The sequence below is a fragment of the Leguminivora glycinivorella genome, chromosome 12, assembly GCF_023078275.1.
Source record: "Leguminivora glycinivorella isolate SPB_JAAS2020 chromosome 12, LegGlyc_1.1, whole genome shotgun sequence".
Classification (NCBI taxonomy): domain Eukaryota; kingdom Metazoa; phylum Arthropoda; class Insecta; order Lepidoptera; family Tortricidae; genus Leguminivora; species Leguminivora glycinivorella.
The window spans coordinates 1298015-1317414 of NC_062982.1; the positions used below are offsets into that span (position 1 = coordinate 1298015).

Sequence of the window (19400 nt, forward strand, 5' to 3'; positions counted from 1 at the left end):
GTTTGGCGCCATCTCACGACTTCTTTTCACACGACCGGCCCAGCTGAAACGACAATCGTTGACGCTAACCGCCGATCGTAACGCTGTCTGGCTCTATCGTGTCAATGTAGAATCGCGATAACGATATTATCGTAATTAATCGTAAGCGTCTGTGCAGTTGGCTACGTAGCCAGCAGCGTGTCGTTTCGTAACTGCTAATCACTTCGAAGCCTCATCAAAATAAAATAAGAATAAAGTTGTTAACTCGAATCGATATTTTGGATACAACTCTAGGTCACCAGCAAACACATATGTATACCAAATTCATGGAATATCTTGTTGTCCTTACCTACACAACGTAAATATTTATATTATAGTATCATTATGTTACTGTTCGAAAAATATCTGACACGAGTGTAACAGACACATATTTTGTTAGTACATACATGGATGAAAATGACAATTAACTAAGGGTTAGTAGGAGCCTAAATCTAAATATTTACATATAAAGTTACCACTGTATGGTGGTCAAAGGGGAAAATGTTGTTTGTAATAAGGTCGATTTTCGTATGTAGGGGTTTTTTGAAGATATAAGACGTGTGAACTGTTTGAAGATTTAGTAAGAGCGTCTCACATATTTAATAATATACAAACAATATTGCTGATGACCAGGGTTCAGATATCTCGTAGCATGGTAAGACGTTAGAGAACCATGGAGTCGATATAAACATTAAATTTAATTTATACTCATACTCATCCTCATGTATATAATTTGTCACAAAATGCTTTTAATTTCATCTAAAACGATGAATTACTTATTAAAACTGTATGACTGAATGTTAACTGTTAACTATTTTTTGTTTGCGTGTTTTTTAAGTAGTATACAACATAGTGTGGCAGTCTTTTTTTCATTTAAAATATAGTTTTATTTAATTCCAAATTATATTTATTTCGTTTATAATCAACTTTTGGAATGAGTATGTGAGTATGAGTACCTATGAGTTGACTTTTATGTTAAAATCGATTCCATGGTTCTCTAACTTCTTACCATGCTACGAGATATCCGAACCCTGATGATTGTACCTAACCTACTTTAACAATGAGTACAAAAAAATAAACAAAACCCATAATTTTTTTTGCTGTTTTTTCACGGTTTTAGCATCCTAGGCGAACTTTTCTTGTTCAAATCGGGGAAATATTGCAAAAAGGCCAGGTCAGAAGTACTCGAAACCGACGAGCGTGTATGAGAAACGTTATGAAAGTGTGTGAAGCGAAAGTGATTTGTCAGGATCGTAGTAAATGGAAATCCGTGATCTCTGCCTACCCCTCTGGGAAACAGACGTGATTGTATGTTATGTATGTATGTATATTTAGCATCAATATTTTTTATTTTTAAACCCTCTTCATATCAAACGTTTTTTGTGATATTAGGAAGAAAACATTAGAAATATTATTTTTCTCATTTCTAACCTTCCCAGTCCTCCAACTAACCTCACCGCAGTTTTATGCAATCTCACCATCATTTGACCTTATTACTATAAGAGGACATTCACCGCAAAGAAAAAACCGCAGCACAATCAGATGCATTCGCATTCCTAAACTATTTATTATACTTTGTCCTCCGAAGTGCGAAACCTTAGTGCCACATAAGGTATTCTTTTTCCATTTTATTTCCTATTCCCCACCACGGCATAGAAAATGGCGGACGGACAGAGTCAGTGTTGCGCGCGATTTTCGACGCGAGCGCACGCGCAGCGTTAGAATTTTAATTTTTAAAACGATCGAGACAGTGAGCAGTGTTTTTTAAGTTTTTCGGCCAGTGTTGCAGTGGACTTTGGTGTTAAGTATTGTTACAGTTTTTTTGGAAGCTTTAAAGGAGGTTAAGAGGATTGTATCCTGTTTTGTGCAAGTGCTATTGTTTGCTTTGTTGATGCGAACCAGCTGTCAAAACATCTATACTGTCAAGGTGAGTCCGATTGGTTTCGGTACCTGTCCTTCTGTTATCGAATTCATTCACTATTTTGAGTTATTTTCTAGTTTTATCATCTTAAAATGTATTTGATACACTTTCGTTTTTACATACGAGCAGATAAGTAATACACCATTCGTGTTTGCTTTAAGTTTATATTGTTTCATTAAATGTTAGAAAGGTTTACTTAGTTTGCAATATGTTAGAGAATATTAAGGCGACTACAGATGATACAAGTCTGAGGTAAAAAGTCGAGCTTAGGTCATCGAGGGTATTTTTGGACGGAACTTGTTTTGCTTTAATAAGACTTTAACGAGCGCCTGAGTTTTGTTTACGCTTTTTATGTTCCCATTAATTTTGATTCTTGTTAGGTTGTTATCATTTTTTGGGTATTAACATTTTTATTTCTGAAGTCATTATTTTGTTTGTATTTTTTTCGATAATAATCAAGATTTTTATCGGTGGGCACAATTGTTACTTTTTATTTTTTTATACAAAAGCATTAATAAATACATATTCAAAATTAAAACATGCCTACATAATCTACATATTGTATAATATGTATGTTAAATAACTTTACTTATACAATCTTATATTTATTTATAACATTTTGTTGGGATGGTAACATAAATAAAAAATAATTTATTCTTGGATTATATGTTAATGTATATGTGGCCCTGGTAGTAAGGTAGGTATTTATCTCTTTTGTGTTTTTGTATTTTATTATTTGCGTAATATTAACACATATTATATTTTGGCTTAAGTAGACTGGTAATAATTATTTGTTATACAAGGGGGCAAAGTTGTATTTTAACGACGAGTGTGGAACTGAAAAACGAGCAAGTGAAAGGATCCTATAGTTGAACCACGAGCGAAGCGAGTGGTTCGAGAATAGAATCCTGAACTTGCGAGTTTTTTAACACACGAGAAGTGAAATACATTTGCACCCGAGTGTAACACAAAACTTTTCCCCTCACTATAGCGAGGAAACTACAACGCAAAAAATGCGTTTATCACTGCTTCCAGTAGTTCCACAGGTGGTAAATCATCTTTATTATTAGATTCACCTACTTTTATCAATTTTAAAGCAGTCAATTTGACTTTATTCAAGGTCAAATTACTTTACCCACTAGTGGATAAAATGCGTTTTTACCCGCTGGTATTAAAGGACAAAACACGTGTTTCCGAGCTAGTGAGGGGAAAAGTAATGAAAAGATATTAAGTAGATAAATTATATCTAAAACATTTAACTTTATGATACGCTGTCTGCCTAATTTAAAATATGTACCCATAAATAATTACTTGTTTACAACAAAATAAATACAAACAATCTGTTTACACTTGTTTCGTGTGTAACAAAAGATTTAAGCATAGTTGTTAATCTTTTGTTAAAAGCATTCATTTACATTGAAATTCTTTAGAAACGATTCGCCGTGATGCAACAATGATTTCTCATTGATTCATTGGCCTCAAGATCAATCGAGTGAATTCTGTTAGTAAACATGAACATTGTTAAATAATCTGCCCTGGCGGCCCTGAGCTTTTACTACGATTTTTTAACGTTTTAGATTGTAGCTTGTAGCGTAAACGATACAAAAAATGATATTAATTGTATGAAGAAAGTCAACACCGTCCCCAAACAGTTATTAATTTCTAAAATTTGTTTCCTAATAAATTTAAATAAACATTAAAACAATTAAGACATTAAAACTAAACTAAACCTAACTTAACCTAGGGGAACTACCTACACTGTATTTTCAGATGTCTCCAAATTCGTTGCCGGTTCCTAAAATGTGTCATAAGACTGGCCGCGTTTCCTCGCTGGATGACGAGGCCAATGCGTTGAGTGGACTAATTTATTAACTTGAACGAAAAATCACGTTTTTTAAAACATCAAAAATTTAATAGTAGAGGCTAAGAAACGATAACTGCTAATAAATATGAACTTATTGTTAAATGATCAGCCCAGAAGGCCTTTAAATGTTAAATACGTGTGTTGGGGATTAAATATACTTATGATATGCTGCGGCTTAATAGGTGATTATCGCGCTTTTACGCGCTTAATGGATAATATGTACAGGAAAGGTTACGTTACTTACTATAATTATTTTTAAATGTTGTAGAAATATTTTTATTTGTTTTACTAAGTAACTTTTACTACTCCTACTTAAAATAAAATTACAAACCTACAAAAAATAATTCAATACTTACTACTGTACACGTAATAAACGAAATGTCAATGTTTTGGTATGTGAAATTATATGCATTTTGTATTTACCTACTTGCAAGGAAGAGAATTAGTTAATTTTAAAACTTAAAATAAGCAAATAACTATAAAAAGAAATCCGTAATGTATGAGCTATCTGGACTTCTAGAGCACAATAAGTTCAATCACGAATATTTAAAGCCAATAGATGGTCGACGATTGACGTGGTTCTGAAAATAAGTCAAAAAACAAAATTGTAACATCAAACTGTGGGTTTTCAAGGATTATAGTTAAAAGAGCTTACGGTACTTAGGGACCTATAGTTATTTAAATTCAAATTCAAACAGTAAGTACAGTATAGCCCCTGCCAGGTGCTGTGGCTAGGGCCAGGTGCGCGACCGTTTACATCGCGGACCGTTAGGTGAAAATATTGGGTTGGTAAGAAAGTAATGAGCGAATCATAACCAATATTGTAATTTTTATTTAATTTATTATTTTAATCATTTATCAAAAATATAACGGCCTTCGTTATCTACTACTTGTCTCCATCGTTCTGGTAAAGAATGAATAGCATCGGCGAAGTTCTTAGGTTTAGATTCAAAAAACTCAGCTATGTACTGTCGTAGATGGGCTTGATCATCGAACTTTTTTTCATTCAAGGCATTGCTTAGCGATCTGAACAATGCGTAATCCGTAGGTGCCAAGTCTGGAGAGTACGGTGGATGAGGTATCACTTTCCAACCTAGCTCCAATAGCTTTAGCCGAGTCACTTTTGCACTGTGTGGGCGAGCATTGTCGTGTAAGAAAAAAACTTTAGCATGCTGTGGACGATTCTGACAGATTTTTTGGTTTAAATTTTCAAGCTGATTACAGTATACTGATGCGGTAACAGTCATTCCACTTGGTAGGAGTTCCCAGTGAATAATACCATGAATATCCCACCAAACGGACAGCATAACTTTTTTCGGGTGAGGCTCTGTTTTTGGTGCCTCTATTCCTTTTTCGTTTGGAGCTAGCCACTGACGTTTGCGTGTGTGATTTATATATAAGACCCATTTTTCATCTCCAGTGATAAGATGGTCCAACCAGTTGAATGTGCGGCGAAAAGACAGAAGTTGTATGCAGATATCGGCACGGCGGTTTAGTTGATCTCTTTCAAGTTCGTGCGGTATCCAAACACTGTATTTGTAGTTTTTCCCAACTCGTGTAAATGTGTTTCTATGGTGACATGAGAGCAGCCTAACTCGGTAGCAAGAGTACGACTCGTTAGCCTCGGATCTCCTTCAATTAAGGTTTTTAATTTGGCTACATCAATCTTCACCGGTCGACCAGACTTAGGTTGATCTGATAATGAAAAGTCGCCACTACGAAACCGCTGGAACCATCGTTTCGCCGTGGCCTCAGAAACAACTTTAGGAGCAACACGCTGACATATATTACGCACTGCTTCGGCGGCTGAATGGCCAGACTGAAATTCATATAGTAAGCAATGCCTTACATGCACTTTTAATTCGTCCATTTTCATCCTTATATTAGCTCGGCGACAGCTAGTGAATGACTGACGAGAAACTGTGCGACTCGCCCTTTATATACTTTCGACCATAGAAGATTCTAGAACTCTCTCAAAAATTTTATGTGGAATTCAATCGATCGCTCATTACTTTCTTACCAACCCAATACTTATTGCTTTGTCAACTTTATTTGTAGGGAAATATTTAGTAAACGGATAAAACAAATTACTAAAATGTATTTATCGTATGGTAATTAAAACGTAGAGACAGTACACTGATATACATTATAGCTACTTTATAATCTAAATTTCCATTCCTCCAAGTAGGCAATGGCTGCGCTAGTTGTGTCAAATGAAAATTAGATGGTAGAAAAAATTGCGGCAAAATATATAAAAGTTGTTTTTTTTTTAACCCAGGAACAAAATAAATTCCAAATAACAGTTCCTTTATTTGACTTCCTCTTCAAAAATAACATATTTGTCACTAAAATTAAGTTCTACCTATTTTTAATTTCTCGGAATGTTTTCACTGTCAATAAACAAATGTAATTCAAAGTTGTCATAAAATCATACCAAGAAATACAATAAAAAAAAAAACAAATCAACGTGATTGAAATATGAGGTACCGACTTTAAAAACTTTTATGAAGTCAAATAATCCATACTAATATTATAAATGGGAAAGTGTGTGTCTGTTTGTTTGTCCGTTTTCCACGGCAAAACGGAGCGACGAATTGACTTGATTTTTTAAGCGGAGATAGTTGAAGGGATGGAGAGTGACTTAGGCTACTATTTGTCTTTTTCTAACGCGAGCGAAGCCGCGGTCAAAAACTAGTATAAAATATATCACGTAAATGCGACCCTAATTACCCAGTGAAAAGTAGAGTGGAAAGTCATTAGAATCGTCTCAAATAATTGTTTGTACGAATCACGAGCGGCCGAAATGTTCAGTGTAATCGAGGTTTTTAAACTTTGAGAAGCAGATGATTTTACTAGAGCGGGGAAATGGGATTTAAGTTGTTCACTTGCTTACGGATTACTTTAATGTTAATGGGCTTTTTTTGTCTATTTTATTCAGAAAATTCTTTAATAAGTGTACTCATAATTTGAACCATTGCATAAATGCATAAGTATAGTAAAACATATTTGAACTTACATTTTAGGATAGAAATTAATTGTAATTTTGAATATTTTTTTTTCTATTTTAATTCAAATGTGATAATTATCACATTTACTACTTTGATCAGAAAAGTATATGATAGTTAAAGTTAGGCGCAATTAATGTCGATAATACAAAAGGTGATTCGTAAAACTGGTGTATGTATGGTGTAAATTTCTTCAGTTTTTTTTGCTTCAGCTATAATAATCATCTATCTATAGGCATAATATAAAAATTATCATTGACTACTCTATATATGTATCACATTGCATACAGATTTCCAGTGGTCTAACGTTAACGTAGCTACAGTAAGTGTGGATCTATTTAAAGTCAACCAGAAATTGTAAAAAAAACTTTAAACCTACATTGTTTCGTTGTCAGTCTTTCCTAGAAGGAATTCTAGTTACAACACTAACTAATCCTACAAGGTGCCTAAAGACTAAAAAAACCGCTATAAAGACTGAAAAGGCTTATCACCGCTCCTCATAAGAAGAAATCACTTTTATTTCCCCACATGGTTGCGTAATACTTTCGCCATCGAACCGGTCCGAGATGACCAATTTGCGAAACTGATTAAACGACCACAGACGCAACACTTGTGTAGGATGTTTATGGATGTCACTTCAATAATTTGTAGAACAGTTTTTTTTTGATTCGACTTAACGTCACTAGAAACGGCATTCATTGTAGTGAGAAACTGAACAGCACTACTATTAGACGCCAACCAAAAAAAAAAAATGATTTAATTTTGGAAATTATACCAAATATCATTACAGTTTGATTTAAAATACCTGTAGATAAAAAATCCGATCAATTTGGAACAGCACTACAGTAACTTACACTCCGCAACCAAATAACTACCTAAGATAATTGACTGCACTGTTTTTTATCTGTTTTTCTATCAAGAGAGGCAGATGTTCAATTTTTTTATTGACAGGTAGCCATCTGAGCTGCGTATATTATTCTTTATAGTTTTTTAGAGCACATTAGTGGCAAACAAGCATGGGCACAGGGGTCTCTCTATTTTTTTACAATAAATAAATAAATATTATAGGACATTCTTACACAAGTTACACAGATTGACTGAGTTCCATGGTAAGCTTAAGAAGGTTTGTGACTCTAAAATGTCTGTGACAGACAGACACGCGAGTACATCCAAACTGGATCTAAAATAATCCTTGTTAGATCTAAAAATCTAAACCTACAAATTTCAATTCAAGTATCGCCTTATCTCCTATAATAACTTATGTCGTATCTTCTTTTTTGATCAGTATAAATTGACGCTTAACTTGACGTGTACGTTAACGGACGCCTATATATGTCCTAATAGATGTTTGAATAAGGCAGAGCATCATGTTAGGCCTTTAATTGCTGGCCAAGGATCAATTACTTGTGAGATAGGATCACTACCGGAGTTTTTACATAGGATCAAGATGGTCATCGGCTTAGAAGAAAGATTAGAAAGAATTGTGTTGAGTTTAAAAGTAAAAGAATAAGGGTTTGGTATTGTAGAGTAAACGGTAAATATACCTATAAATAAGATAGTATATAAATAGTAAATAGTAAGTAAATTGTAAATAATGTGTCATGAAAAATTGTTCGTACGAGTAAGCCATATAATCATATAGAATTATTTCTTATTTGCTAGCTTGTACCGTGGACAATTAGTAGATAAATTAAAAGAAATAATTATTATTTATTTTATGAGAAATAAATGTTTTCATTTGAATAATGAATGTTTTGCTTCATATATAAAATATTATTTTTTACAGAAAAAATCCATGTGCATAAATAACTCTAAAGTACAAAGGAATTTTAATAATTTCTACAAAACAATTTATCTGGTATTATTCAAAATTAATCCAATTTACACCCCGCAAACGATAAGGCAAACCAGATCACTCTTCAATGATCTTTGACGAATTTATTCATTTATTCATGAATAATCTGTGACATTTATGCGAAGGTCGTCTTGCTTCCTAACTGCCCACACTTCAAGATCATCAATCATTACGTTAATTTGACATTGGAACAAAGCTTTTAATTTAAGTAATGATTAAAGGTGATAGTTAGTCGATTTGTTACTTTCATTGACAGGTTTGGTGCTTAACAAGTATTTTGATAGTAAAGGTTAAACAATCGATAAATATAGAAGTTGTGATACATCAATTACCCAACCTTCAAATCTAGGGTGAACAGGCATCTTCTGGGCGAGCTCACTCCATCGTAGGCCATATCTGCGTCTTTGCCTTTGGGTAGTCTGTGGCCAAGAGTAAGCCCATTTATAATAATAATAATAAAATACTTTATATAACCTCTAATTTACTAAATAAAAAAAGCGCGTTACAAAACACGTAGAAACTAAAAAGCAAAAAATATTAAACCTTTGAATTCAGATTTCTTATCGTATTGCAATAATCTAAACATCCAAATTATAAACAAATCAAATATTTTTGTAGTCGGTAGACCTGTTCGTCGCCTTGCTATATTGCCTGTTTGGCCCCACCCAACCATACTCAGGCTGGCCCCGACTCCAAAAATAATTGATTTGTTTATAATTTGGATGTTTAGATTATTGCAATACGATAAGAAATCTGAATTCAAAGGTTTATTATTTTTTGCTTTTTAGTTTCTACGTGTTTTGTAACGCGCTTTTTTTTGAAGGCGGTTTTATTTTTTGTTAAAAAGTTTATTTATTTGTTGATTTTTAGTGGTTCCTATTGATATTATATGTATCAATCCGAATATATGTACAGTAGTGAAAGAATTATCCTTTAACTCCTAACCATTGAGGAGTTGACCTTCCATCATCAGCTCAGCCACATAAAATTATTACCATCAGGCGTAAATACTCGTGTACCTTTGAAAAATACATTAAAAACATTACATGTGCCTATAACATTTGAAGAGTTCCCTCGATTTCTCCAAGATCCCATCATCAGACCCCGACTTGGTGCCAATGGGACCATTTCGGGGTTATACCCGTTCGATCAAAAAAAAAATTTTGAAAATCGGTCCACGATTCTCGGAGATATCGAGTAACATACATACAAAGAAAAAAAAAAAAAAATTCAGTCGAATTGAGAACCTCCTCCTTTTTTGAAGTCGGTTAAAAATACGATACAAACATATTTTATTATATCTTACACAATAAATTATACTTGAATGTAAAGTTTAATAAGTATGCCGTAGTCTTTTTATTTGTTATTTGCAGAAATATATTGTAAACTAATTAATATTCTACTTTATGCAGTTGAATACCTTTTGCTATCTGCATACATAATGTGTAATGAATGTTTTATTTTTATTATAACCCAACGTGGAGTAAATATTATGTTCATTTTACGGTGAAAATATTGCCATCAACAAGTATACTTAGAACTTTGACTTTCAATCACTTAGTTGGTCCCTGTGATGTTAAATATTATATATCGTTTTACCTGAGACCCATTTCTCGAAGCTAATATAAGTTACAATTTACAAGTCTTTTGTCAATTTCTAATATGACAAGTATGAAAGAGACTTCCGTTGGTAACATTCAGTTTTGAGACATGGGCCTCTGATATTTCGTTTATTTTAAAGCATTTTCGTATAGTTTAATATCTATTTTAAATCAATGTAAAATAAAGGGCTTTGTAAACAGTGTTATCTACGACACGTTTTCGAACGTTACCCCGATTTGAGCTGCGATAAAGGCGCTACTTCACTATACAAATTAGGCTGCAGTCGACATAATGCCCCGGGCTGGCAGGAAAAGTGGACCAGGGCGGTGTAGTGATGCGCTTTACCCGGTACCGTAACACTGGTAATAATTATGGGAAGAGAGTAAATTTTGTTCTAGTTTTAAATCGTAAATAACCACAAAAATTAAATTTGAAAAAAAGAAAAACCCCGACACAGTGCAGCGACTTCCATCAAACATGTCTAAGAACACTCCCGACTAACTCAGCTTTCAAACAAAAAAAACTAAATCTTAATGAGTTCATCCATTCAGGAGCTACGATGCCACAGACAGACACGTTAAACTTATAACATTCCGTCGTTTTTGCGTCGGGGGTTGAAATTGATAATGTATGAAATGAACAACGATTTCCCTGATATAGTGGCAACTGAAGCATTGAATACTACTCGGAGCTTAGTTGTCGTGATAGACTATCTTAATACGGCGTGATGCGACAGATAATATAAGCTGCCGGGAAAGCATGTATTTTGGGTACTCAGACAACGATATACAGTCAACCAATTGGAACCCTAGGCCACTGTAGAACTATGTCATAGTGACGTTATAAATCAGTTTGTAAGAAATCTCTTACTGCTTGTCATTTTGACATGATTGTAGAGTGGCCTAGGGTTCCAATTGGTTGACTGTACATAATATACAAATACTAAAATACATAGAAAACATCCATGACTCAGGAACAAATAAATGTGTTCATTACATTTTACATTTCCATTTGATAAAGGAACAGGATGAAATATTTCTTATTTATTTACAACATTTATTCCACAAAATACAGAAGGTTATTACATCACATCTCCTCTCCATGATAAAGTTAAACTACTTACCAGTTACTTGATAAAGTTTTTAATATTTAGTATACAAAATCTCATGGTAGAGGTTCTGATCACTATCCCTATATTTGTAGTAGTAAATATTTCCCATTATTCTCGAATAAGGCACATCCCTAGACATCGTGTGCGGCGAGCCTTATCACCCGTGACATGACTAAAATATAATAATTTATTTATTTATTTATTTATTTAAACTTTATTGCACAAATTTACAAAAAAGAGTACAAATGGCGGACTTAACGCCTTGAGGCATTCTCTACCAGTCAACCATTGGGCTAAACAGAAAGCTTAGTTTGGTGCAGGATTTTAAAAATTAAATAAGAAAACACAAGTCAGTATTCATACTTATCGCAATAAACCTACTTATATACATATAATAAATACATATTCCGAATAAAATAAAATATATATTAAACACAAATATATATTATACATAAATATATATTATACATACATATATATAATAATTTCGTACCTAGTGTGAGACATAATACAAATACTTAGTCACGAATGTTTTCAAATAGATGCTTACGCAACTTGGTTTTAAACGTAAGTTTGCTCTGAGATTGTCTGATAGGCAAAGGGAGAGCATTCCACAGACGAATCGCTTGACAGGTAAATGAGTCTGACAAGAAGCCAGTCCGATGTGGGAGTACAGCTAGCTTGAGAGTACGAGAGTCACGAAGTACACAACCGGGGCGGGCTCTTATAAACTCAAATTTGGAACTGAGATAAGTGGGTGCTGCTGGATCAAATAAAATTGAATACAGGGTACATAAGATTCGCAATGACCTGCGTTCACGAATTGGGAGCCATTGAAGTTTTTGGCGAAAGGGAGAGACGTGGTCATATTTGCGGAGGTTAAACACGAATCTGATGCAGTTGTTAAGAAGACGATCAAGTTTAGACAGTGAGGCTTGTGTAATGTTAGTGCAACACACATCAGCGTAGTCAATAATAGGAAGTATTAAGGACTGAACAAGTAAGGTTTTCGTACTAGCCGGCAAAAAGTTTTTATGTCTGTAAAGCGCCCGTAATGTATTAGTCACCTTGCGACTGACGTCAGCCACATGTGGCTCCCATGTCAAACCATTGTCTAAGATTAAGCCAAGATCCTTAACTTGCGATGACAAGGGAATCACGGTGTTCTCGTAAACAATGGGTGTGACCAGTAACAAATCAGTTGTTGAAATCAAACGGGGGCTTCCCAAAACAATGGCTTGACATTTGTCCGGATTAACAGCAATCCCGAAATCACGGGACCATACCGCGATACGGTTAAGGTCTTCATTTATTTTTGCAACAGCACATCCAACGTCTTTGGTACTCGTTTGCGTATAAAGTATTATGTTTTTCGTCATGACGGGATGACGCGTGATATCCCTGGGTGGGCTTTTAATAAAACAGTAATTTCTGGTTCTGTTCGACTATTTGATGATTCGTTACACTTGTTTTGTTTTGGTTTTTCTATTAACATGGTAAAAAATTACGGTATTTTATTCATAATTATTACCCCTTGACTCTTTCTTTTCTAAATATACATGTATATGATACACTAGTATTTGTACCTAAGTTGTATACGTTTTTTTGGCGAGATGACTTGGACTTATAGTCTATTTACGCTGACAGGATTGCGCTCGAGACAGGGTTGAGTGGAAGAAGCGAGGGGAAGCCTTTGCCCCGCAGTGGAAGACTACAGTAGGCTAGAAAAAAAAACGTTTTTTAATAGATTATTAGGGTGCATTGACAAAAACAAAATTTGCCTATTAACTTGCTCGTGTAATGAGTTTACTTATCGAACATCATGTTATATTTTATTTAGGTACTAGTTAGGCAACATTTATTGTATTAAAGAGTAAGTTTAGCGAGCTATATACAAAAATGTCAAGGATTACCCAATAGTTATCCAATATATTTGACATTTATTTACTAATTCACATAAAGTTGCGATACCGTATTAATATAAAATATTTATGAGGATGATGATGGTTGCATCAGTTACATAAATTATTTTCAAAATAAAAATTAAAAACTAGTAGTTTTAAACAAGTTTGTCAATTTCAAATAAATGGAGTCGTTTTCTTCCTTGCTTTATTAACCCTACCATGTAAACCTTACATTACTATCTTGTCACTTTAACCGACATACGACATTTATAACTACAATAATATCAAGTTACTTCGACATACGACCAGAGAGAATAAAGTATTAAAGAGTCAGTCAAGTCAGATTTGTAGTTACAGTACTTTCAGTGCCATCTATCGGCACAAGATTAAATTTTGAGAACCTCAGTTGACAATCAGACTCTAATTTTTTTTGTTACTGATATGTTTATCGTCTTAACTCTTAAATAATAATCAGTGTCGCCATTTGACCGAGTATCAATCAACCAAATGTCACAGTTCTCGGTTATACGCCAGAACTGAACCCATATCTGACAGTCGACTCGAATTCACGGCTGTCTTAGACTTTATTTATCTTATATGGAGATATATATCTTTGTTATGACTCTCTGGCCGAGTTTTATAGTGCCAATAAGGGACCGGTCCGAAGGTAGCATTATGTAATGGGGACATAGAAGTGTCTGATGTCACTATAGGATGTAATAAAGAAGGGATATAAACACAGAACGCGGTATGACGCCTTTGAAATATATTGTTCTTCAAGAAGTTTATTATGTTAGTAGTTAAATTTAGTGTTGGACAAGGACGTAAAATAAACCATTTTGATTTTTGTCAAAAAAGCGGCCTCTAAACAACTCGTTGAAAAGTAGGAAGTAAGTAGGTAAGTAAAAGAATGAGGTATTCCACGAAATGGTTTATTTTTTCGGCTGTATTTTGAGTGTGAAAGCTGCCTTAACCCTTTGAACGCAAAGAATACCCACGTTCGTCTTCGGGGAGTTATAAATATTATAATATACTTGGAAATTTTAACCCTTGCCATCGTTAGATAGCGTAGAGTATAGGTAACCGTCCGGTAAATGGAGGATGTTGGTTCGATCAGTCGGGCAATCAGTAGCGTAATATGGCTTATCGTGTCGCTGCTTCGTTTTCATACTTAATGTTAGTATTTTGGACATTTATAATTTGTTAAACTTTAGGTCTTCTAAATCATAGTAATATTAAATTGCCTTATATAACAAATATTATATCATAATGCGTAAAAATAAAATACAAACTGCATTATTTAAACAATAACGCAAATGGAGTAAAAAACGAAAGTCTGATATAATAACGCGATAAGTTGCATAATAGTCTGGGAAACAATAAAAATACCAGCATTGTGCTACAATGTAGCGCTGATCGTATCAAATAAGCGTTTAAAGAAATTTACATACGTTAGCCAAGTATTAAACATACATACAAACATAGATTAAATTGACGATTTTTGAAAAAAATTGTCAATATTTTCAGTAATATTAGAAATACATACAGTGGGGGGCGATTTCTAAATGTCGATCTTTCGATTTCGTGTTTTTTATTTTATTATTATAAATGGGCTTACTCTTGGCCACAGACTAGCCAAAGGCAAAGACTCGGCCTACCATGGAGTGAGCTCGCCCAGAAGATGCATGTTCGCCCTAGATTTGATTTTGTACAAATAAGTAGGGGCGATAATCTAGCAAGTAAGTAAGTTAGTGCTTTATTTGTAAATATAGGTTACAGTGGTGGTCAGTTTTTATATATGGTACAGTTTCACTATATTTTACCAGTTGGCGTACAAAAAACATTAAACTTAATACTAGTGACACGATAGTAATAATTTTCCTCACGATCTCCCGATAGCCAAGTTACTCCATTTTAATGCTTTGTGCAGGAATGGGGTTAGGTGTCATGGCTACTCGACTGCGGCATAGTGAGTTATGGCCTGGTAAACTTTATGTTTTGAACGACTTTATTGTGTGTAGAATATATAATTATACTACTATATTCTTCTTGTAACAGGAGCAATAAAATAAACTACAGCTATTACCCCTCAAAGTGACCAACATATTTTGTTATGTTTACAACATATATGTTGTTGTATGTTTAAATGTTATAATCTCAATTACAAAATTGAAGATAATATTTTATTTTTATAAAACAAGAGATATCTATAGACTTCATAGTGTAGTTAAGTTCACAGAACAAAATATAATTATCACCAATCACCATTAGAAGAGTATAATCGATATTTTAGTTACTTGTAAGTAACTAATAAGAGAAAATTTATTTTCCGTCACTAGCTCGGAAACACGTGTTTTGTCCTTTAACACCAGCGGCTAAAAATGTATTTTATCCGTTAGTGGGTAAAGTAATTTGACCTTGAATAAAGTCAAATTAACTGCTTTAAAATTGATAAAAGTAGGTGAATCTAGTAATAAGGATGATTTACCACCTGTGGAACTACTGGAAGCAGTGATAAACGCATTTTTTGCGTTGTAGTTTCCTCGCTACAGTGAGGGGATAAGTTTTGTGTTACACTCGGGTGCAAATGTATTTTACTTCTCGTGTGTTAAAAAACTCGCAAGTTCAGGATTCTATTCTCGAACCATTCGCTTCGCTCGTGGTTCAACTGTAGGATCCTTTCACTTTACTATTAAAACCTTAAGAATAATTATATCTTAGTAATTAAATCTATAAAATACACAATTGAGATAAAAGCGTATCTTTTTCCTATTTCTGTAATATCTGTGAAAATATTATTTTTATTGCGTACAGCGTAACAGGAATTAAAATTAAAATACATCTTGAGCTTCCTTATTGCTAATTGCAAGTTGAAATGCATTAAATTAACAATTTGATGTCTTCATTAGCCAAGGTAAATAACAAGCAACATAATTATTTACTATTTAATAGCCATATAAAGTATTTTCGTTATTACCTACGTATATCATACACGGTGTAACATTAGGAAACCGAATAATTTTAACAGCGTATTCCTCATCAATATTAGAAGAGTAAACATAATTATAAACTTTTTCTTGGTTTCGCTTACTTTCAGAGGTACCTACAGGGTGTAACAAAAATGGTGGTGATCCGTTTAAGGGCGTATTCAGTATCGTATTCTCATCAGGAAAAAGTAGGATAAAAAATTTTTTCGCAAAAAATTTTTTTATCTTTGTATGGAGATTCGACCGATTCGCGCGGCCCGGCTCATACAAAAGTGAAAATTTTTTTAGCGAAAAAAAAATTTTCTTCTACTTTTTCCTGATAAGAATACGATACTGAGTACGCCCTTAAACGGATCACCACCATTTTTGTTACACTCTGTATAAGTAGGTATTTAAAAAAAAACCAAAATAATTACATATATTTCTCAAAGCAAAATACCGCGCTGTTTTGATGGCGATGATACCGTTATCGGACATAATCTAACTATCTTCGTTGATAGATAGCAAAAAGTGACTTATTGGAAAAAAGTATTTTTTTTAGAAAAAAAATGTAAATTTTAATTTTAAGGGCCAGTTTTAGGAATAAAATTTACTTTCTATTAGAAAATACATCCAATAAAACTAAAAAAAAAAATTTTGGCGAAATTTGCTTGACGTCATATACCAAAGTAGTTAACATCTTTCGGTTTCCTCATATTACACCGTGTATTAGCATCATGGCTAGGGAGTTACAAGAATCGCTTTACTGCAGCGCCATCTGTGAGAAGTTTTAAGCCTAATTGCCCTATATTCTACTAGAAAATGTAGAAAACGCAGAAAAACTGTGCAACAGTGTCCTACGGAAAAGAGTTGTTATATATTAAGGTTAACTTATATGTTATAATCACTTGGAATGACTCTAATGAGAGACAGATGACCAGCTGACCTTTGCAGGGAAGTGTAATGATACTAATGATGTATTCTCACGGTCATCAGGACCTAGCCAAGAACACAGTTTCTGTGATTCGTTAAACTTTTAAAAAAATACTGACTTACCGAACCAATTCATTCATTCGACTCTTCATTTTACCAAAGAGGATCGAGTATTGTTTATGAACGGACAAGAGGGGGCAAAAATCTGTCAAGGTGGTCAAAGACATGCACTAACCTTCTCTCCGGGAGTCAGGAACTGCAGGCAGGACTGGCCGGGGTCCACACTTCATCACGGAAGCACAACCGTTTTTAACCCCCGACGCAAAAACGACGGGGTGTTATAAGTTTGACGTGTCTGTCTGTCTGTCTGTCTGTCTGTCTGTCTGTCTGTTTGTCTGTGTGTGTGTCTGTCTGTGGCACCGTAGCTCCCGAACTTTCGATTTAGTTTTTTTTGTTTGAAAGCTGAGTTAGTCAGTGTTCTTAGCCATGTTTCATGAAAATCGGTCCACTATGTCAAAATTTTAATTTTGTGGTTAGGTTATTATTGCACATGTCTTATAACAGTCTGTCAGGTGTCAACAACTAGTTAGAGGGCCGCGCGGGCGGGGCGAGGCGCGAGGGGGGAGAAACATATCTTTTAAATATATATGGTTAGGTAGGTAGAATTATAGGTAGAATTTTGAACAAGTATTATAGAGGGTTACTGTCAAAGTAAAATGTGTAATCACAGTCCACAGACTGCCATCTCTCGACACAAGCTTAAAACTTTTGAACCTCAGTTTTGACAATTGGGCTCATATTCTTAGCTTGGCATGTGTTGAAATGTCAAATATTAGCGCCATATAGCCGAGCGTTCTCCAAAGGTGTAACACCATCTAGGCCACCGTACCTTTTTCTCTATGACTTTGAGGTACGTTTTTTTCTTAGACTTCATAGGAGTGACATATGTCTTTGATATTACCATGATAAATATCTATTTTTGTACATAATTATATAAGAAGACGAGAGCGTAGGCGAGAGGCTGGCAACCTGTCACTGCAATGTCACAGTTTCGTTTTCTTCCAATCCCTTATTTGCCAAGAGTGGCACTGTAACTTTAGCAGTTTCATGTGCTCTGCCTACCCCTATATGGGAAACAGGCGTGATTTTATGTTGTTGTTGTTGTTGTTGTTATATAAGAAGACTATACTTAAAAGCTAGCTAATGTCTAAAATAGGCCATTGAGGCATTGTACCAAGGATACTGGCGACATTACCTCGCTGTATCGCAATGCTAAGTATAGAATTAGCCAACAACTTAAAACAAGCTTACAAGAAACCAAAGTGGGGCAGTAGGCAGCAGTATCTACATCGACGCAGGATTCAACCCGTTTAATGCATTCTGTATTAGGACTGGTCGGGTGACCCACACGGCAAACGGGTTAGCATTTGCAAACTCGCTTCGAGGTTCTTGCAGATTGATTTTGTAGTTGAGATTTTAGGGAATATTACATACATACATACAATCACGCCTGTATCCCATAAAGGGGTAGGCAGAACACATGAAACTACTAAAGCTTCAGTGCCACTCTTGAATAGGATAGGATAGGGAATATTAGATAACAAATAAGATTATAACGTAAAATAACACACAGAAAATAAGAACATATTTATTCTACGTCGTATACTGATTAACTAAGAAGGTGGCTGAGTAGTGGAGACCGGGGCTAGTTGACTATAGGGGTAGTTGACTAACTATTAAAAATTGAGCCAAAAGTCAAACTTGAGCCAACCAGTTAGGTACTATAGTCCGTCACCTCCCCCCGCTCAGTCACCGGTGAGCCTTTCGTACATCATATAGTATGACTGGTTGGTTCAAGTTAGATTTTTGGCTCAATTTTTTAATAGTTAGTCAACCTACCCCTACAGTCAACTAGCCCCGGTCTCCCCTATTGGCTGCAGGGTATTGGCTGACTTAGAAGAAAACTTTTCTTCTACATTTTCCTAATTAAATACCGTAAGTTGAGGTGAGTTGATCCCAAATTACAGTAAATTAAATATAGTCTTAAAAACGGAGGTAAAATACACTGTCTCACTAATATTTAGGGGTAAATGTGACTATAAAATGGAAAAGGCTAATCCCAGTTATAGAGGTCTGTTTTGTTTCACTCCTAGAGGTAAATAAGTACTAAAGTGGCGGGACCGCACCTTGAATCCCAACTATAGAGGTTTCTCACTCCCAC

The 19400-nt window shown here is 34.5% G+C and overlaps 1 protein-coding gene across 3 annotated transcripts in view; it reads left to right on the top strand.

The window, feature by feature from the left end:
- Positions 1-1680: 1680 nt before the first annotated feature.
- Positions 1681-19400, top strand: part of LOC125232224 — a 212933-nt gene continuing 195213 nt past the window's right edge. For all 3 annotated transcript variants that reach the window (XM_048137863.1, XM_048137862.1, XM_048137864.1), the window contains exon 1: positions 1681-1945. The gene's annotated coding sequence lies outside the window, so the exon portion shown is untranslated. The remainder of the gene's footprint in view (positions 1946-19400) is intronic.